Source organism: Leucopleurus acutus (genome assembly GCF_964270905.1).
Source record: "Leucopleurus acutus genome assembly, chromosome: 8".
Lineage (NCBI taxonomy): Eukaryota > Metazoa > Chordata > Mammalia > Artiodactyla > Delphinidae > Leucopleurus > Leucopleurus acutus.
In genome coordinates, this window is record NC_139151.1 from 72,995,983 (window position 1) to 73,014,118 (window position 18,136).

The following is an 18,136-nucleotide window of genomic DNA, read 5'->3' on the forward strand; positions in this document are numbered from 1 at the left end:
ATAAGATGAAGTAATAACGAAAATGAAATAATAATAATGAGAGCTAATATTAAGTGTTCACTTAGGCACTGATCCAAACTCTTTACAAGCTCATGTAAAACTTTGTTTTTAATTTTAGAAATAATTATAGATTTGCAAGAAATTGCAAAATAGTGTGGAGAGATCCTTTGTGAGGGCACCCAGTTTTCTCCAGTGGTTAAATCTTACACGATTATAGTACAGTATCAAAACAGGAAACTGACAATGGCATGATGGTGTGGGAGTACAGTTCTGTGTCCACTTGTGTAGATTTGTGTAACCACCACCACAATCAAGACACGGATCTATTCTATCTCCACAAAAATCTCCCTTATGCTAGTTCTCTATAGAGCCACCCTTCTCCCTTCTACCAGTAAGCCAGTAAGGGTGGCTTACTTTTTGCCTGCCACGCTTCTCCCTTCTGCCATGCTTAACTCCTGGCAACCATCACTGTGCTTTACATCCGCATACTTTTGTCATTTCAACAACGTTATCTGAATGGAATGACACAGTATGTGACCTTGTAAGATTGACTTTTTTCACTCAGCATAATCCGTCCAAGTTGTTTTATGCATCAGTAGTTCATTCCTTTATTGTTGCTGAGTAATATTCCATGGTGTGGATGTACCATGCTCTAGCCATCGAAGGACATCCGGGTTGTTTCTAGTTCGGGGCTATTACAAATAAAACTGCTACAAGCATTCATGTATAGGTTTTTATGTGAATCTAAGAATTCATTTCTCTGAGATAAATGCCCAGGAGTGTAATTGTTGGGTTATATGATAAGTGTATGTTTGGTTTTTTAAGAAAGAGTCAACTGTTTTGCAGAGCGGCTTGTACCATTTTACATTCCCATCAGTAACATATGGGTGATTCCATTTCTCCACATCTTGGCCAGCGTTTGGTGTTGTCGCTATTTTTTCTTAAATCTTAGGTCTTCTAATAGGTATGGTGTGACATCTCAGCATGGTCTTACTTGCACTTCCCCAGGAGTGAGTGACGTTGAGCATCTTTTCACATGCCTATTTGCCAACTGAATATCCTCTTCGGTAGAATGGCTCTTCACATCACTTGTTCATTTTCTAATTGGATTGTTTGGTTTTTTAATGTGGAGTTGAGAGTCCTTGGTCAGATATGTGCTCTGCACAAGTAGCTCAGTTAATCCTCATAACGACCCGTGAAGAAGATGCTAAGATGATCCCCATATACCAGATGAGGAAGCTGGGGCACCGTGGTCAGCACGCTGCCCGGCATGCGGCAGATGGGCAGTGAGTAATCACCGTGAGCCACGCAGATGGAGCTCAGACCTTAGGCACGTACAGCTCACGGGATTTTGGTGGACATGGTGGGGCTGCTGGAGATAAGGATGGGAAGATACTAGTTGAAGCCAGCAGTGAGTAGAGGGATTTAATGTCAGCTCATCAGCCCTGTTTAACAGGCTGAGAAGTTGAGGCACAAGCGTTGGAATACACTTCCATCTGGAAATCCCAGTAAGCCTGCTAGAATTGTCCCTTCTTTTCATCCACATCTTATCTCTCTCCTGTACCACAGGTTTGGTGAAGAGCTGCCAGTTTCCACTGCGGGGATTTTTTTTTTTCTCCATGCCTACCCTTTCCAGGGCACTGGGAGGCAGCCTGATGTCATGGGAAGCACAGGGCCAGGGGTCCCAGCCTGGCAGTGAATAGTGTGGGAATTGAATGCTTTACCTCCCTGAACTTTCCATCTCCACATCTGTGAAATGGGAGTAATGACAGTAGCTAACTGGCAGGGTGGTTGTGTGGATTAAATGGAGAGCAGAGGGTGAGAACGGGGCTTTAGTAACACACGTGGATTCAGAATGGAGCTCTCTCCTTTCTATCTATGTGGCCTTGAACAATGTTCTTACTCTTCTAAGCCTCAGTTTCCTTGTCTGGAAAATGGGGACCATCACAGTTCCTACCTTATAGGGCTGGGGTGAAGATTAAGTAAGATGGTACATGTGAAGCATCTGAACAGATCCTATCTCTAGGTGAACGTGATGAAGCACTTTTTGCCGGAATCTGCTTATCTTAGGTTGAGTTCATGCACAATAAGATGAGGCACCAGGACAAGGATATAGGTGCAAGAAGTTTACTTGGGAGGGAATCCCAGGAAGTGGAGAGAGAGAGAGGAAGGGAGACGGGGAAGGGAGTTGTTCTGTGGGCATCTGGGGCTCAGAGAGATCATGGGGGACATGCGTCAGAATTGTTGCACTGGTTTGGTGAGGGGGAGGAGGATGCGGTGTTTATCCACCATCTCCCAGTCCTCCTAGGCTGAGGGTTGATCCTGGGACATTCATTCTGCCATGCTTTTACCTGCCCTGAACTTGAACTAAGCATATTTCCACGACCAGAGAGAGACAGAGACAGAGACATCCAGGAAGGCACGTACAGGGGGCCTGAACTATATCTCCAGGGGGACTTGGGTGGCTGCTGGCAGCCTCTGCTACATTGCACTAAGCACTTAAAACATTAACTCATTCAATCCCTACAACAAGTTTAGGAAAGAGCACGATTTCCATCCCCGTTACAACCCAGCTCCCAAACACTTGCAGACACGTTCAAGAAATGGAAGTTCCACAGCACGATACTAATCCTTGCTCAGCGCAATGCACCCTGAAATTTTCTGTTTTTTTTTATCACGTTATTTAGAAAATGCTATTTGTCACCCACTAAACTGTTTTCATAACCCAGTAACGGGCTGCAATCTACAGTTTTGGAAAAGATGGTGCTCTAACATTTGAGTTAATAGGACAATGTTGATGACAGTGATGATGTCATAGGGCTGGCATCCGGCCTGGTGCCCAGAATGTGCCCAGAGAATGTTACTTTCCTTGCCTGCCCCTCTTGGCAAACCAGAGCCCGTGAGCAGCTGCCTCCCAGGCTTGCAGACGGAGGCCTGAGCTGGCTCAGCTCGTCGCCTGCTCTGCCCCAGACCTGCCCCAGTGGGGTCTGCTTAGCCTCCTCCAGGGGGATGGGCACCGTCTTGGGCTGTGACCTCCAAGTCACCAGCTCCCCAGAAGCCAGCCCCTCCTTGGGAGACGAGGTTATGCCCTGTCCCCACGACGCTGTCACTTCCTTCCCCTGAGTCTGAGTGAGGATTGTTCCCCTAATCAGGATGGAGACGCAGCTCATTACAAGCTGGTGAGGCAACGGCTCTGTGCTCCAGGCCCGAGACAGGCTGTCTGGGAGCTTGGCCAGCTTCCCGCTGCCCTGGACACCAGGGCAGTGGCCTCAGAGCGGAGCCAGCCCACTGGGTTGGTTTGCCCCCTTCCCCAGGGACACAGGCAGACAGACACTCTGCTGAAACTTCCACAGCTTCCACTATCACAAAAATTCTGCCGTGCTCAGACGATGAGTTTCTTCCAACCCTCGGTGCTTCTTGGAGAGCATCTCGACAGCATCTTTAAATAACTGGCATTTACTGGGCATTTACCATGCACTAAGCACTATGTCGAATGCTTTATATGCAGCGTGTTACAGCGTGTGGTCTTTACAGCAGACCCGCTAGATAGGCATGACCATCCCCGGTCCACAGACGCAGAGACTGAGGCATGGAATGTTCTGGTAACTTGACAAGCTCACCAGGCAGTTAGTAAGTGGCCACACCCAGCTGTCCCCAGATTCCACACCTGCTTCCCACATCACCAGCCTGCCTGCAGGAATGTCACCCAAAGTTTCCCCTTCCTCCCGGTTTCCAATGCTGGCTTCACTCTGTGCAGCGGCCGGGTGAGTTCCCACAGGTGGCTTCCCCTCTGTGAGCCGAGTTGCCCTCTTCCACTCCTAATGGCACCTCCTTTCCTTCCTAAGGCTGTTAGGAGGAGTCAAGGAAATAATGTGTATAAATGAATCTCTGAGAGCTCCCGGTGCGGTAGAATGTTCTCAATAAATCTATTTATAAAAGAGGCGATTCAGCTCTTTTTCCACTGACTTGACAGCATCCCGCAGCCATTTCCCACAGGCATGATGTCACCATCCTGAGGGGGCATGGCAGCCGATCTAGAAGCCTTCCTGTGCTCCTGGGCTTCTCACTTGTGCCTTGTCTCACCCCACTGCTCGGCCACACTGACGTCCCCCGGGCAGAAGTCTCCAGCATGACTACTGTCTCTCGGAGGGCTGCGAAGAAACCATTTATTTCTTCCAGCAGCAGACCGCTCCGCCCGGGGCGAGGGGAGTCGTCGTGTAGTGGGGGCAGAGGCTGGTGCTGGAATTCTCATTAGCTGCAGTTGAATTACTGCCTGCCGTATAGGTTTATAACAACAGTAAGTCCCAATTAGTTGCTTGTTGCTTCAGAAATAATTACTGGTAGCGGCCCCTTTGTCTTTGCTGTAATTCCAGCTTCATTCCCAAGCTGCAGGGGTCTAAATGCAAAAGTTGGGCTTCTCGGGTGCATGTGGAATGTTTGCACCGAACGGTGGGTTTCGCCAGGGTGCGTGCGTCTGTCTGAGACGAGTGGAGGCGTGCCCATGGCCGGTTCTCCCCCATGAAGACACCTCCGCGGAGGAAAGCTGGGATCTTGATCCCGAGCGGATGATAGAGATGGGGCTCTGCTCTCAAGGCAGGTGGGCCTGAGAAGTGGCACCCTCTGCACAGACAGACCACACTGTGAACCGTGCCTGCGACATGCCCCTCTGCTGCCCCGGGGACCAGTCCCAGCCGCTAACCATGGCAGCAACAGGCACAGCCGGGTGGCAGAGCTGCTTTCCAGGGTGAGGAGGGGGTGTGCCACTTCCCCTGCGAGGACAGAGCCCCGGTCTCGGCCACGCCTCTGATCCACAGTCTAAGGGGGCCTTCCTACCGCAGTGAGGAGAACTTGGGCATGCGAGGGACCTCAGGGTTCCCCAGCACGGGAAGCAGGCACAGCGACCGCCGTCTGTGCTCCTTGGGGGATACGCTCAGGTAAGGCCAACCACGGCTTTGTTCCAGTCTCCTAGCTTCGGGGCATTCTTCTTTGCTCTGAACCTGCTTTCATGCTGCTTCGCCTTTTTAACTTTTATTCTGTTGCACCTGTGAGAATATTGTAGCACCGAGGAGCTATTGTCTCTGGAAGCCGTGTAGTAATTAGAGCTAACATGTATTGGTAACTTATTATCTGCCAGACACTCTTCTAGGTGCTTTAGATGTATGTTCTCATTTAATCCTCACCGACAACTCCCTGAAGTAAGTACAATTGTTATCATCAGCCCTGATTTGCAGATGGGGAAACTGAGGCTCAGAAAGTTTACGTAATTTGCCAAGGTCACCCAGCCCATCAGTGGTGTAGCTGGGGATTCCCTCCCAAGCAGTTTGGCTCCACAGCCAGCCTTCTGACCACTAGGTAATCCTGCCTCTTATTGGAAGGACTTGAACCTTTAGGGAACTGGGTACCCTCACAAGGCAAATATCCCCACTGATTTTTCTTTGATCGGCTCTGAATAATATGTTCTTTCACGGCCAGCTTTCTTTTTAAAAAATTCTTGGGTTGGCTTTTCATTCCAACTGCGTTCTCTGAAAGCTTCTCCCCATGTGGACCCTCCACGGTGGCTCCGGCCAGATGCCCTCTGTTCTCAGTGCTTCAGCAGCTTCAGTGATGAATGAAGTGGGTGGAGAATCTTTTGGACCTGGCCCAAGGGCCACCCTCATTTTGAGGTGACAAAGCCCTCTTTCCCACCGTGCGGGCCAGCTCTCAGCCCTTTCCCATGCGTCCTGTCCCTCTTCCTTTATGACCAACTTGTCGAAGAAAGAAGCCACACTGCTGGGCCAGTAATTTGCTGTTTTTCCACCATGTTTTTTGGTCTCTTTCCTCATGAGGATCCTTTCCAATGAAATTACAAACTATTTGGCTGGAGGAACCCGCTGAAAATTCATCCTTTCTCGTGTTTTCCTTCTTGCCTTCTGTTCATTTCATCCGTTGGCCCAAACCACGATGCTGCCTCATTGTCAATCATCTGGGCTCTTCTGTGTTTGCAAGTTCATTTGGAAAATCGGGTCTACGAGGCAGCAACGCTCCATGTCGTCCCAGACACAAAGGGGCCCTTTGAAGGTGCAAAGGGTTTGGGATTAAGTAAGTAAGCAAACAAGCGTGGCCTTTGAGGAGAGGAGTGTGGGAGGGTGAGGAGAAAAAGAAAAACGGCTTCATAAAACTGTACCTCAGTTTATTTAGACGAGGGGAGCTTATTTGTGTTTATTCTGTGCTCACATCCCAGAGTTTCAAGGAATGCCCCTTTAATCTACTCCAGAGGCACGGGGGCTCTTGCCAAAGATCCTTTGATGGCCAGTCTTTTTTGGAGCGTCAGGTGAAATGTGGGCTCGGGGGAGGCTGTCCTGTTTGACAGCCAGCATGAGGGGTACCTGGTCTATTTCCCCACTTCCTGGGATTTTTCCCCTTCCGTGGGCGGGCTTGTGTGTGCCCCTCCCTCCACAGCTCTTCCCCTCGTCACATGTGTCCAGAAAAACCTCAATCCTCAATGGGTAATAGCTCTTCTTTTCTTCTCTTTCCAAACCAGCTTGCACCCCTGTCTTAGTTTGGGTCCCTCCCAAACTGACCCTGAGGGAAGGATTGTGATGCACGTAGTTTCTTTGGGAGATGATTCCAGGCAGCATTATGAGGGTGGGGAGTGAGGCAAAGAGAGGAGGAGGTCCATAAAAGGGGCCTCGTGGGTGGGTAACTGTTGTGGGAAGCTGGGGCTCAGTCCTGTTAGGGACCCTCTGAGGGACTGTGTGGGGCATACCTCGGAATTGGCCCACTGACGTATTTATCCACCAACTCACAGACCTCATTGGTTGCGGGGTGCTCCTGGGTGTGAGCACCCCAGAACCTCTGGCCTGCCGTGTTTGGTGGCCAAGCATCTCTCAGAGAGAGAGAATGGCCCCCTGCAGAGGGCCACTGCCACTGTCTGTGGGTGACCTCTAGGCTCGGCCAACAGTGATGTCAGAGTGTCAGCAGCACCTGCTAAAGCAACCAAATGCTGAAGCACCATGAGCGTCAGACAGAAGAATCACAGTGGTCAATATTGACCTCTAACCTCTAACCAATTACATGTCTATTAATCTTATCAGTCTGCCGAAACCTCGGAGGTAGGCCCGCTGTCGGGATCTGCAGTATAGCCTTGCGGCTGAGAACATGGACTCTGGAGCCGGAATAACTGTGTTCAAATCTCATCTCTTCTGCTGAGCAGTTCTGTGACTCAGGCCAATTACTTAGCTTCTTTGAGCCTCAGTTTCCACGTCTGCAAAATGGGGGTAACAGTAGTACCTATTTGATAGGGTTGTTTTGAAGTTTAGGATAGTTAATATTATACATATACATATAAAAGCACTACAACAGTAGCTGGCCTGCAGTGGGTGTTCAGTCAACACTAGCCATGGTCATCGTTCCGCAGATGAGGACATCAAAGCTCATGATGTTATCATGAGCTGCACAGAGGATGCAAGACCTTAACTCAGGCTTTCTGCAGCCACAGTCAGTCTTTTCCTACTATACCACAGGACTTTGTAATCATTAACATGTGAGAAAGCACTTTATATACTGTAAAACGCTCTACAAATGCTTTGGTTATGAGCTGACTATTTCCGGGTCCTTGTAACAGCAGATACAGTGGTGTTCTCTTAAGAGCTCCAGTCTAGCCTTTGAATTCTGCTATCTGCCATTGCTGTAGTAGCTGGCAGTGGGCACAGTGCCTGGTTGGACGTCAGCTAAGTGGGTGAGTGACCAAAGGCCCCAGGACGGGCCCCACTGACTCTTCCCATCAGAGTTCCCACCTTGGAACTTCCGCTTAAGTCTGGCCTTATCTCCATCACACGCCCCAAATGCTGCCTCTCCCAATGCCCACAGGCCCCTCGGAAGCGCTCCCTGCTCCGCCTGCCTTCGGCCTGCTCGGGCCGTCACTGTCCCCCAGGCGCAGCCTCTACAATTTCTCCTTTGGGTTGCCATGCCCAGCAGCCCTCCCTGACCTCCCCCCACCCCGGGCTCAGCACTTGCTCCCACCCCGACCCCGATGTCTGCCTCATCGTGTGCTCCTGCGGTGTGAGAGGGGCCTCCCCACCTGCCTGAAAGCTCCTTGTGGGCAGAGCCGAGTGGCACCTGTCCTTTATTCATCTATTTATCCATTGTGGTACCAGACACTGTACCGCATTGGGTGATTGATTGGGAAATCCGGACACACAGAACGAGCTTGGTCCATGGCTGGAGGAGCTCAGTCTGAGGGGAGAATGGCACGCAAACATCCCTAACGATGACAGTGAATCTTGGTGGGGACACAGAGCTGAGAGTGCCCAGAGACTAGGGTCATCTCTCTCCGTGTGGTGCAGTCAGGGTGGCTCTTATGGAGGTGACACTAGAGCTGAACTCTTAGCTTAGGGTTGATTGGGTTGCAAGGAAAAGCAGCCTCCTCTAGGAAAAGCCAGGTGGAGGAAAAGGGGAGGGGGACTGGGTTTTAGAGGAATACAAGGAACCTTTTGGAAACAAAGAGCAGGACCTTCCCCATGGGAGCAGAGGAGTCGTCAGGACCCGTGGTCTTCTCTGTTGTCAGGGCCTGCCTTGCGCCTCTCCACGCAGCTTCCTTTCCCCACATGACCCCACACGGCCCAACTCTGAGCCTAGATGACCACCCCTACCCATGCGCCATGGCCTCACCGTGTACTTCCCGGTACCTGTGACACTTACCAGCCCAGGCCGGGCAAGGTGTCCATCCCGGCTCCGATCAGCTTTGGCCAGGGAAGCAGGGGCATCTAGTACAAAAAGGCTCCCTCAGCCCCCCTCAGTGCTGGGAAGCAAAGACTGCATCTCTGTGGCGATTTTGAAGGGGAGTGTGTTAATTTCCTGTGGCTGCCATGACAAACTACCATAAACTTGATGGCTAAAAACCACAGAAATTTATTCCCTCACCATTCTGGAGGCCGGAAGTCCAAAGTCAAAGTGTTGGCAGGGTTGTGCCCCCTCCAAAGGCTCTGGAAAGGCTTCTGGTCTTGCCCCTTCCAGCTTCCGGTGGCTCCAGGCATCCCTTGGCTTCTGGCGGCATCACTCCGGTCTCTGCCTCCGTCTTCAGGTTGCTGTCTCCTCTGTGTCTTCTCCCCTGTTCTTCCCTTGTGAGGAGACTTGTCATTGGATTTAGGGCCCACCCTAATCCATGAGGATCTCATCTTGAGATCCTTAGCTTAATTACATCCGCAAAGACCCCTTTTCTAAATAAAGGTTACGTTCACAGGTTCTGAATGGACATATCACTTGGGGGCCACCATTCAACCCCTGACAGATGGAGAAGGGAAAGCAGGGTGTATCGAGCTGAAGGAACAGCACAAGCTAATGATCGTTGCTCAGGGAACAATGACATTACTGCTGCAGGGTTTGCTGATGGCAACAGAGGGGCCTGCAGTTAGGTGGGACCAGACCACAAAAGGCCTTCTGTGTGTCATAGTAGCTTTGCCCTGTCGGCAGCAAGTGGGCCACTGGTTGTTCATGAGCAGTGAACGAGCATCATAAAATGTGTTGTAGGCAGGTCATCCTGGCTACAGCCTGGAGTTGTGTTAGAGGCAGACAAGAATGGAGGGAGGGAGATAGTCATTCAATAAATCGTGATAAAGCACCTACTGTGTGTCAGGCATGTTTCGAGAGATTTGGAGTATAGCAATGGAGAAAAGGAGTTAAGCTGCAGCTGCTGTATTAGGTCTTAAAACTAAAGGAAGGAAAGAAAAAAAAGCAAAGAAACAAAGATTCATCATATTAACTAGCAATAAAAGCGGAAAAGGAAAATAAGGCAGAGAAATGGGTACAGCGAGCGATGGAAGGTTTCTGTACAGGAGGTCCAAGGACGACCTCTCTGATGAGGTGACGTTTGAGCGAAGCCTGAAGGAAGTGAGGGAGGGAGCCATAAGGTTTCTGAGGGGACAGTGTCCTAGGCAGAGGGAATGGAAAGTGCAAATGTCCTGAGGCAGGAACATTCTTGGCAGGTTCAAGGAACAGCAAGGAAGAGAGTGTGACTGGAGGACACTAAGAGGGAGGAAGCAGTAGGTGAGCGCATCAGAGAGGAAGTGGGTTGGAGGCCCTGGTAAAAACCTGGCTTTTACTCTGAGTGAGATGGAGAGATTTGGGAGCATTTTAGGCCAAGAAACATTGTTGGACTTAACTGTTTTAAAAGGGTTGCTCTGGAGGAGAGATTAGGGGCCAGGAGGAGAGCGCAGTAGGAGGGTACTGTGATAGTAAGTATGAAGGGTGACACTAGCTTGAAGCGGGGTGTTATTGGTGAGATGGTGAAAAGCGACCAGATTCTGAATCTTTTTTTTTTTTTTTTTTTTTTTGCGGTACGCGGACCTCTCACTGCTGTGGCCTCTCCCATCGCGGAGCACAGGCTCCGGACGCGCAGGCTCAGCGGCCATGGCTCACGGGCCCAGCCGCTCCGCGGAATGTGGGATCTTCCCGGACCGGGGCACGAACCTGCGTCCCCTGCATCAGCAGGCGGACTCTCAACCACTGCGCCACCAGGGAAGCCCCTTTGAATCTATTTTAAATGTAGAGTTGATACAATTTGCAGATGGATCGCCTATGGAGTAGGAGAGAGAAAGAGTCGAAAAACTGACTCCAAAGTTTAGGCTCGAGCAACTGGCAGGATGGGGCTGTCATTTACCCAGAGAGGGGGGCAGTGAAACAGCCGGGATGGGTCGAGAGGTTGGGGACATGCTAGTTATTGGTGGTTTGGGAAATGTTGAGTTATTGAACCTTGCTTTGTGCCAAGCACTGTTCCAAACCCCTCACGGGTATTAACTCCATTGGAACTCAGAGCTGCCCCATGAGATGGGAACCATAGTCACCCACTTACAGGCAAAGAAACTAAGGTACTGAGAAGTTAATTAACTCACCCAGGGTCCCCCAGGTAGCGAGCTGCTGAGCTGGGATTGAGCCCAGACGTGTTCCTGACAATTACAGTGGACTGCCACCAGCTCTTTGAGAGGTTGAGGGGAGGCGGCGGGGGAAGGGATATTTATTTATCACCCAGAGGAGATTCTGACTTACCTCCACCCAGCCTCCCCTCGTCCACCACACCCATCTAGATCTTTTGGCCTGTGGGAGATACTCTTAATCCTCCAGTCCAGCCCCCCTCTAAGATGCTCTTGCCAGGAGGGTAGAGGGGCACTCCCCTACGCTGATCTTAAGTGTATTTACCATTTCCTCGTGTTCTGTTTGTGACATGCTGGCTTTGTTTCTATCTACTTCAAAAAATACACTGCAAGAAAAAAATGACTCGGTGGAAATGTTTAAGTTTCCGGGCCCCAAACCATTTCTAAATATTATTTTTAAAAAAGAAAAAAAATAATGAAAAGTGGCCTAAGCTCTGCATAGCTGAGAAGTCCTGTCCAACGGGATGAGGGAGGATGGGCGGGTGGGGAGGGGGAGGGGGAGGAGGGCAGGTGGCTGGCCTTGCATCCCCTTCCTGGTAGCAGCTGCAGGGCTGCCTCCTTTGCTTCGTTTGTTTGCCTGGAAAGGATTCATGACGGGGGCTGCCTTTTTCTAAGGGCCTCTAGCAAGGACCCTACAAAATGGGTCACCTCTTTTCTTAGCTTCATCAGATTTCAGATTTGGAAGGCCTTTGGGATTCAAGGCCCGGGGCCCAGGCTGTGCAGCCTCCCCGGGATGCCCTGTTCCCGTGCAGCTCTCTGCGGCCCTGCTGCTCATCTTGGAATTCAGGACTAAGTTTAAATTCTATAATTTTTATCTGTTTGAGTTCCATTTAAGTCCTCAGAGGCGGTTCAGCAGAGATCTGTAGGGCGGGCCTTGTTCGATTGAAGAGTTGGGAATAATTTGTGACGGGCTTCCTGACAGCACAGCCAAGCCCCTTTGTGCGGCTGTCAGGATCCCGCATGGGCTAAGCCTGCTTATTTGCTTTGTGTTTCAAAATGTCTTGGATACTGGATGCTATTGTGGGTCAGGTAATCCGCCGGATGCTTTCCCATTCATTGCTTTAATCCTCACCCCAATCCTGAAGCCAAAATGTTATAATACTTATCCATAGATGAGGAAACTGAGGCTCAGAGGGGTCACCTTGCCGCCGGTGTCCAGCGCTCCTCTGGGACCCCACCTGTGCACCTCTGGTTTCCCCCTTTCTCTGCCTCGTCTGCCCTCCCACCACCACCACCATTCCAGCTGCCTCAGCCAGGCTGTGCTCTGTCCCAACACTGCGTCTGTGCTCCTGCAGCTGCTCCCATCGGGCACTTGATGTTAGTCAAATCCAAATCCCCAAGCCCTGCCCTGGGCCCCTCTTCATTCTCCAGAAAAGCACATAGCCGGAACCCCAAAGGCCACGAGGAGGCGAGGGCACACTGAATCACCTCTGCCGAGAGAAGAGGCACCCAGGGCATCATGGAAGTCGAGAGAAAGGTCTCCGGCAAGTCCCTCTTCTTGTCTCTGAATTATCGTCTCTTTTTGTGCTCTCTCAGGCTAACTGCAGTCCCAAAGGTAGGCAGGTAGCACAGCCTTACCTGAGGTCTTGATAGGAATGCAGAATCTCAGCCCCACTCCAGCTCCACTGAATCAGAATGTGCATTTTAACGAGACCCCAGGCGATTCGGAGCACACGTAACCGCGTCGGAGGTGCGCTGCTCCAGCTGGCGGCGCTTCGTTCGCGCCCGTGGCCAGGTGCCAGGGCAGGGCGCAGGGGTTCGCCACAGCTGGCACTGCTCTGCCCCCTCGCTGCTGAGGCCCTCTCTTGGTCTGTGTCCCTGGGATCTGGTGAGGGCACAGTGGAGGACTCCCACTATCGGTAGGTGACCCCAGCTGCACGGTTGGCCCTTCAGCTTCTGCTCAGATAGGCCCCCCGGGTGTGGATGTGATCCCCCCCAATCCTGGCTTCTTTCCCAGATCTCCCCCTTGTCTGCCCTTGGCGCTGAGAGTCCTCTCGGCCCAGAGCAGAGACGAGATGATCTGTAGGCACGGGGACCGGCTCTGCTCACTTTGCCGTCTTGAGCGCTGGGCAAGGCAGCCCCACCTGGTGAGCGGAGGCGGCTCTGCCTTTCTAAGCAGCGTGAGGGCAGCTGTCACGAGAGGTTGCAGCTGGAGGGTGACCAGCTCTGCGTGTCAGTGTGCCTGGCTGTACTTGACCCTATACGGCAGGCTTCTTGCCCCATCAGTTGACTGTATTCCTGGCCCCAAAGGTGGGGAGTAAACAGGTACCTCTCCACTCACAGCTCAGCTCTTTTCCTTATCAGCCCCAGAGCCCCTGATGAATGGGTGTGGCTGGGCTGAGAGCACGACTGAGGGATGAGGAAGAAAACAGGTCCACTGAGCCAGGTGCGAGATGGGAGCTCCGATGACAGGCTGCCTAATCACAGCGCGCAAGAGAAGCCTCCTGCCTATAGGGAGCCGAGGAGGAAAATAGTTCGTGCCTTTGGAAACCTTTCAACAGAGATCCCTCTGACAAGACAACTGACCACAGAACCCGCATTTTATTTCTTTATGATGCTTCATTTTAATTTGCATGCTCGCTCAGGAGGCTAAGTGCCCGAGTCCCCTCTCAGGGACTGTGCTATGCCCATAAATGCATTATCCCCTTGTGTACCCAGAATCACCTTATTCTCCCATTTTACAGGTGAGGAAAAGAACAATACCAAACCCGGGGACCACAGCCAGTGGGAGCCGGGATCCCAATCTAGCGTTCTGCGCTTTCTGCATCACCATGTTCTACTACATTCCAACAGAGCAAACGGGCTGTTGTAGGACTTTGTGGAGTTCCATTTATCAAAGACATGGGTCCTTCTCGTAGAACTCGTGTTCTAATTGGAAAAATGTAGGTGCATTTCTAAACGGTAAAATGCCCTGGGGACGCTGCCTGTCCTTGGGCCTCTGCTCCCACTTCCACCGCCCTCACGGCCCCTTGTGCACAGCACCCGGGATGCCAGCTGAAGACCAGCAGATGTCACTGTGAAAAGGGAGCACGAGAAAAGCAAAGCCAACTGCCTTGCTTATTAGTGCATGAACACAATGATGCCCTTGATGTTTTTCAGAGGGAGGGGTGTTCAGGCCAAGTCCATTAGGCATGAGAACTAGTCTCCGCACAAAGCCCCAATGAGATGAGAGAATCCATTCATTCTGAGGAAACCTGTCCTGTGTCAGCCATGATCTGGGGGAGAAAAGAGATCCATGTGCTGTGTGGGCAAGTGCCACACACACACACTCACACACACACACTCACCCACACACATACACACATACACACACATACACACACACTCTCTCTCACACACACACTCACTCTCTCTGTCTCTCACACACACACATACACACACACTCACTCTCTGTCTCTCACACACACTCACTTTCTCTGTCTCTCTCACACACACACACATACACACACACTCACTCTCTGTCTCTCTCACACACACACTCACTCTCTCTGTCTCACACACACACATTCTCTCTCTCACACACACATACACACACACACTCACTCTGTCTCTCACACACACACACACTCTCTCTCACACACATACACACATACGCACACACACTCTGTCTCTCACACACACTCTGTCTCTCTCACACACACACATACACACACACTCACTCTCTCTCTCACACACACATACACACACACACATACTCTCTCTCTCTCACACACACACATACACACACACACTCACTCTGTCTCTCTCTCACACACACACACACACACACACACACACACACACACACACACGCACAATCTGGCTGTCCTGACACTAGGCAATATGAATTCTCCTGTGAGAAGCAGAGTTTCCATGTCTCTCTTCGGAAGCCAGCTGTGTTAGTTTCCTATTGCTAGTTTAACAAATTACCACTAACTTTGTGGCTTTAAAACAACACAAATTTATTACCTTCTGGAGGTCAAGGTCTAAAATTGAGGTGTCAGCAGGGCTTCTGGAGGCGGTAGAGGAGACTGTTTCCTTATCTTTTTCCAGTTTCTGGAGGCTTCCCGCATTCCGTGTCTCATGGTCCCCAGCTGGCCATCAATCCCATCACTGCGACCTCTGTTTTCACTGCCACATTTCCTTCTCTCCCTCTTCAGCCTCTCTTCCATCTTTAAGGGCCCTGTGATTACATTGGGTCCACCTGGGCAATCTGGAATAACCTCCCTATTTTAAGATCCTTATTTTAATCACATCTGCAGAATTACTTTTGTCGTATAAAAGAACATAGTCACAGATTCAGCAACTTCTGGAGGGCCATGAGTCTGCTTACCACACTAGCCTTTGAAAAAGCAGATAACACGTGAGATTTATTAATAACCACATAGTTTTAGTCATTTACATTACTACAAAAGGATAGCAAGAAATTCCAAATATAGAAATTTGAAGGTGAACGCTGACACAAAGGAAAGGAGGGGAGGGAGAAAAAGAAAATGCAAACTACATCAAGCCCAGGCGTGTAGAAAGACAAGGAAGACTTGTGTCTTCAGGAAGACTTACAGAGAAGGTGGGTAGGAAAAGGAGCAGGGGAGGGGGAGAGAGGGAGAGAGAGGAGAGATATTTAAAGGCAGGATGGAGGGAAGGAAAAGTGTTACAAGTGGAGGGAACAGCATGGACAAAGGCCTAAAGGCAAGATGGAGCCACAAACACCTCATTCCTCCTGCTGCTGTAGTTGGTGGTTTGCAGGTGGGTCTGTCTCCTCTGGTAGACACTGAGCTATTTGAGAGCAGGGAGTGTGTCTTGCCTTCTGGGCACCCCTGAGAGCTTAGCAGAGGCCCTGAGCTCTGCAAGTCTCACCCAGCCTTAACTAGGGGGACTGTTACCATTCAATGTCCAGGATCAGTTGAACAGTTGATTCTTGGCCATGTGAGCCTCTGTGTCCTCAAAGATCCTATTCCCGCTACCCTCAAAGCCTGAGAGGAAGGGAGAGGGCACAGCTCAGGCTGTCCACATGGGCTCTGGTGCAAAGATTTAAACTCGGTGTACATCATGGATAATTTAAACCCATCAGCAATAGCAGACAACCCTTACTGAGCTCTCACCACACATCCTCCCAGCAGTCCTGCAGGCCAGGAACTGATGTACCCCTACTTTACAGTGAGAACAGTGCAGCTGGGGTCTCCCCCTCAGATGCCCCAAAACAGGTCTGAGAGTTTCTTCTTGAAGGGCCGCATCCCTTGGCCAACAAGAGGCAACCCTTCAACAGACAGCAGTCACATCCGCAGGGATATGGATGAGGGTAACAGAGAAAGTTGGACTCTCAGTTTGGGGGTTTGGAATGGGGGGTGGTATTCATCTCAGTTCCTGAAATACACCTCCTCTTTGTTCCATCTGCATTAGTTCAATCCAGTCATTTTTTTTCCTTCTCGATTCAACTTTATTCCAAAAAGGATTTGAGGAAGCTTAAAATATATAAGCTAATACAAAATGGTAACCTATATGTAGTCAAGGAAGTCAGAGTACAGTGGAAAATAGAGAGAGGGAAAATCAGATTATATCCAGAGCAATGAGGCCAATGGGCTCACACCTGCTACCTGGACGTGGACTACCACTGTGACTCCGAGCTTTCTATAAAATGAACCCCCTTCAAAGTTTCAGAAATCTCTTATTGCTTTATAATATGTACTTACCATAAATATCTCACAGGTAAAATGCCTTACTGCTTGGAGAGCTTTTCATCACAGCCTGCCCACATCCAGTTCTCACATAGTGGCCTTCAATATTAGGGAGGAAGCCCAGAGGTCAATTAGCTCAAGAAGAACAGAACATGGGCACTTATTCTTTGTAGTTCCAGAATATGGACAGGTGGAGGGATGGACAGACAGATGAACGATGGTTGGAGGATGGATGTTGGATGGATGGGTGAATGAATGAATGGATGATGGATGGATGTTGAATGGATAAGTGGATGGATGGATGGATGAATGCAGTGGTAAGAGCCTGAACCTGCCTGCCTATGTGCCTGAACATCGAGCAGCATCTTGTCTCCCTCCAAAATCAGGCCAGCCCCTTCCTGGGTCAGAGGGGTCCAGCTGGAAAAGTTCTATGAGTGTCTGGGTTCCTCCCAGTGTCTGAGCTGAGGATATGGGTGGAATGCGAGGCTTTAGGAAAAGAGATCGTGTTTTTAATCTTGCTTTTTAAATTATTATTCTGAATGTGACTTCCTGTTTCCTCCACATCAGACAGGCCTTGGGTATGGGTGGATCTCCCAGGAAGTGCTGCCCTTGGCCTCTAGGCTGGGAGTGTCCCATTGTTTGTTAGGTGATGGGGAACCAGCCATCCTATGCCCTGTCCAGAAGCCTGCCCAGTAACAAAGCATTGATGAGGTGGGAGGGCATCTGAACTGTTCTTGGGATCTGAGCCTTCCCAGAACTTGCAGGAATTGCTACAACTCTCCCAGCCCAGGTTTCTCTGAGTCTGAAACAACTTTTCATGGTGAATAAGAACCAAAGTGCCAGAGTTGGAATCTCTTCTGTTCACCAGCCACGTGACCTTCATCAAGTTAGTGAACGTCCCTATGCCCCGATTTTCATCAGTAATAATATCACTTACGTCAAAGGTTTGTAATGAGGATGAAATGAGTTAATTCGTTTGCAGCAGTTAACACGGTGCCTGGCCCATTGTAAGCAACTCAATAAAAGTCGTGTAAGACAAGTAAAACCCAAATTGCCTTGCTCCCCTCTTAGGTTTGCTGTAACAGTCAAATGAGTCATTTGTGCAAAAAATTATTGGGCAATTTCTACATCCCCCACCTGGAAGTTGGGCCTAAAGGTGAGCTACCTGCCTTCAGGAGCCCTTTTGTGAAAGGACTTTGCAAACTGTGGGGTTGTACAGATAAGAGGGAGGGTTGTGGGCTCACCTATGTTTGAGCCCCTGAAATAGACGTTTTTAAAACAGGACCAGCAGTGCAGCCTTCTTCAGTTGAAGTTTATGCAGAACCCAAATTGATAAAGCAACAAAAGCAGGGTAGCTCTGGCAAGATGCCTGGGGGATGTAGCAGGGTGCTGGATCCTGCTGGCTCTTTTCCTCTCTGCTCCAGCCCCAGCCCCTAGTGGCCCATAAGGCACCTTCCAGAAACCCCTTGGCTGCTCAGAACACAGGTGAAACCCTCCGACCTGGAGTGGCTTGTGTCATTCTTTTGGCTCCGCACATCTCTCTCTCTCTCTCTCTCTCTCTCCCCCCCCTCCCCC

The 18,136-nt window shown here is 50.3% G+C and overlaps 1 protein-coding gene across 1 annotated transcript in view; it reads left to right on the forward strand.

Annotated features, from left to right (window-relative positions):
• Window positions 1-18,136, forward strand: part of NAV2 (neuron navigator 2) — a gene marked incomplete at its 5' end in the record, with an annotated part of 757,282 nt that overhangs the window by 260,421 nt on the left and 478,725 nt on the right. The window lies entirely within an intron of this gene.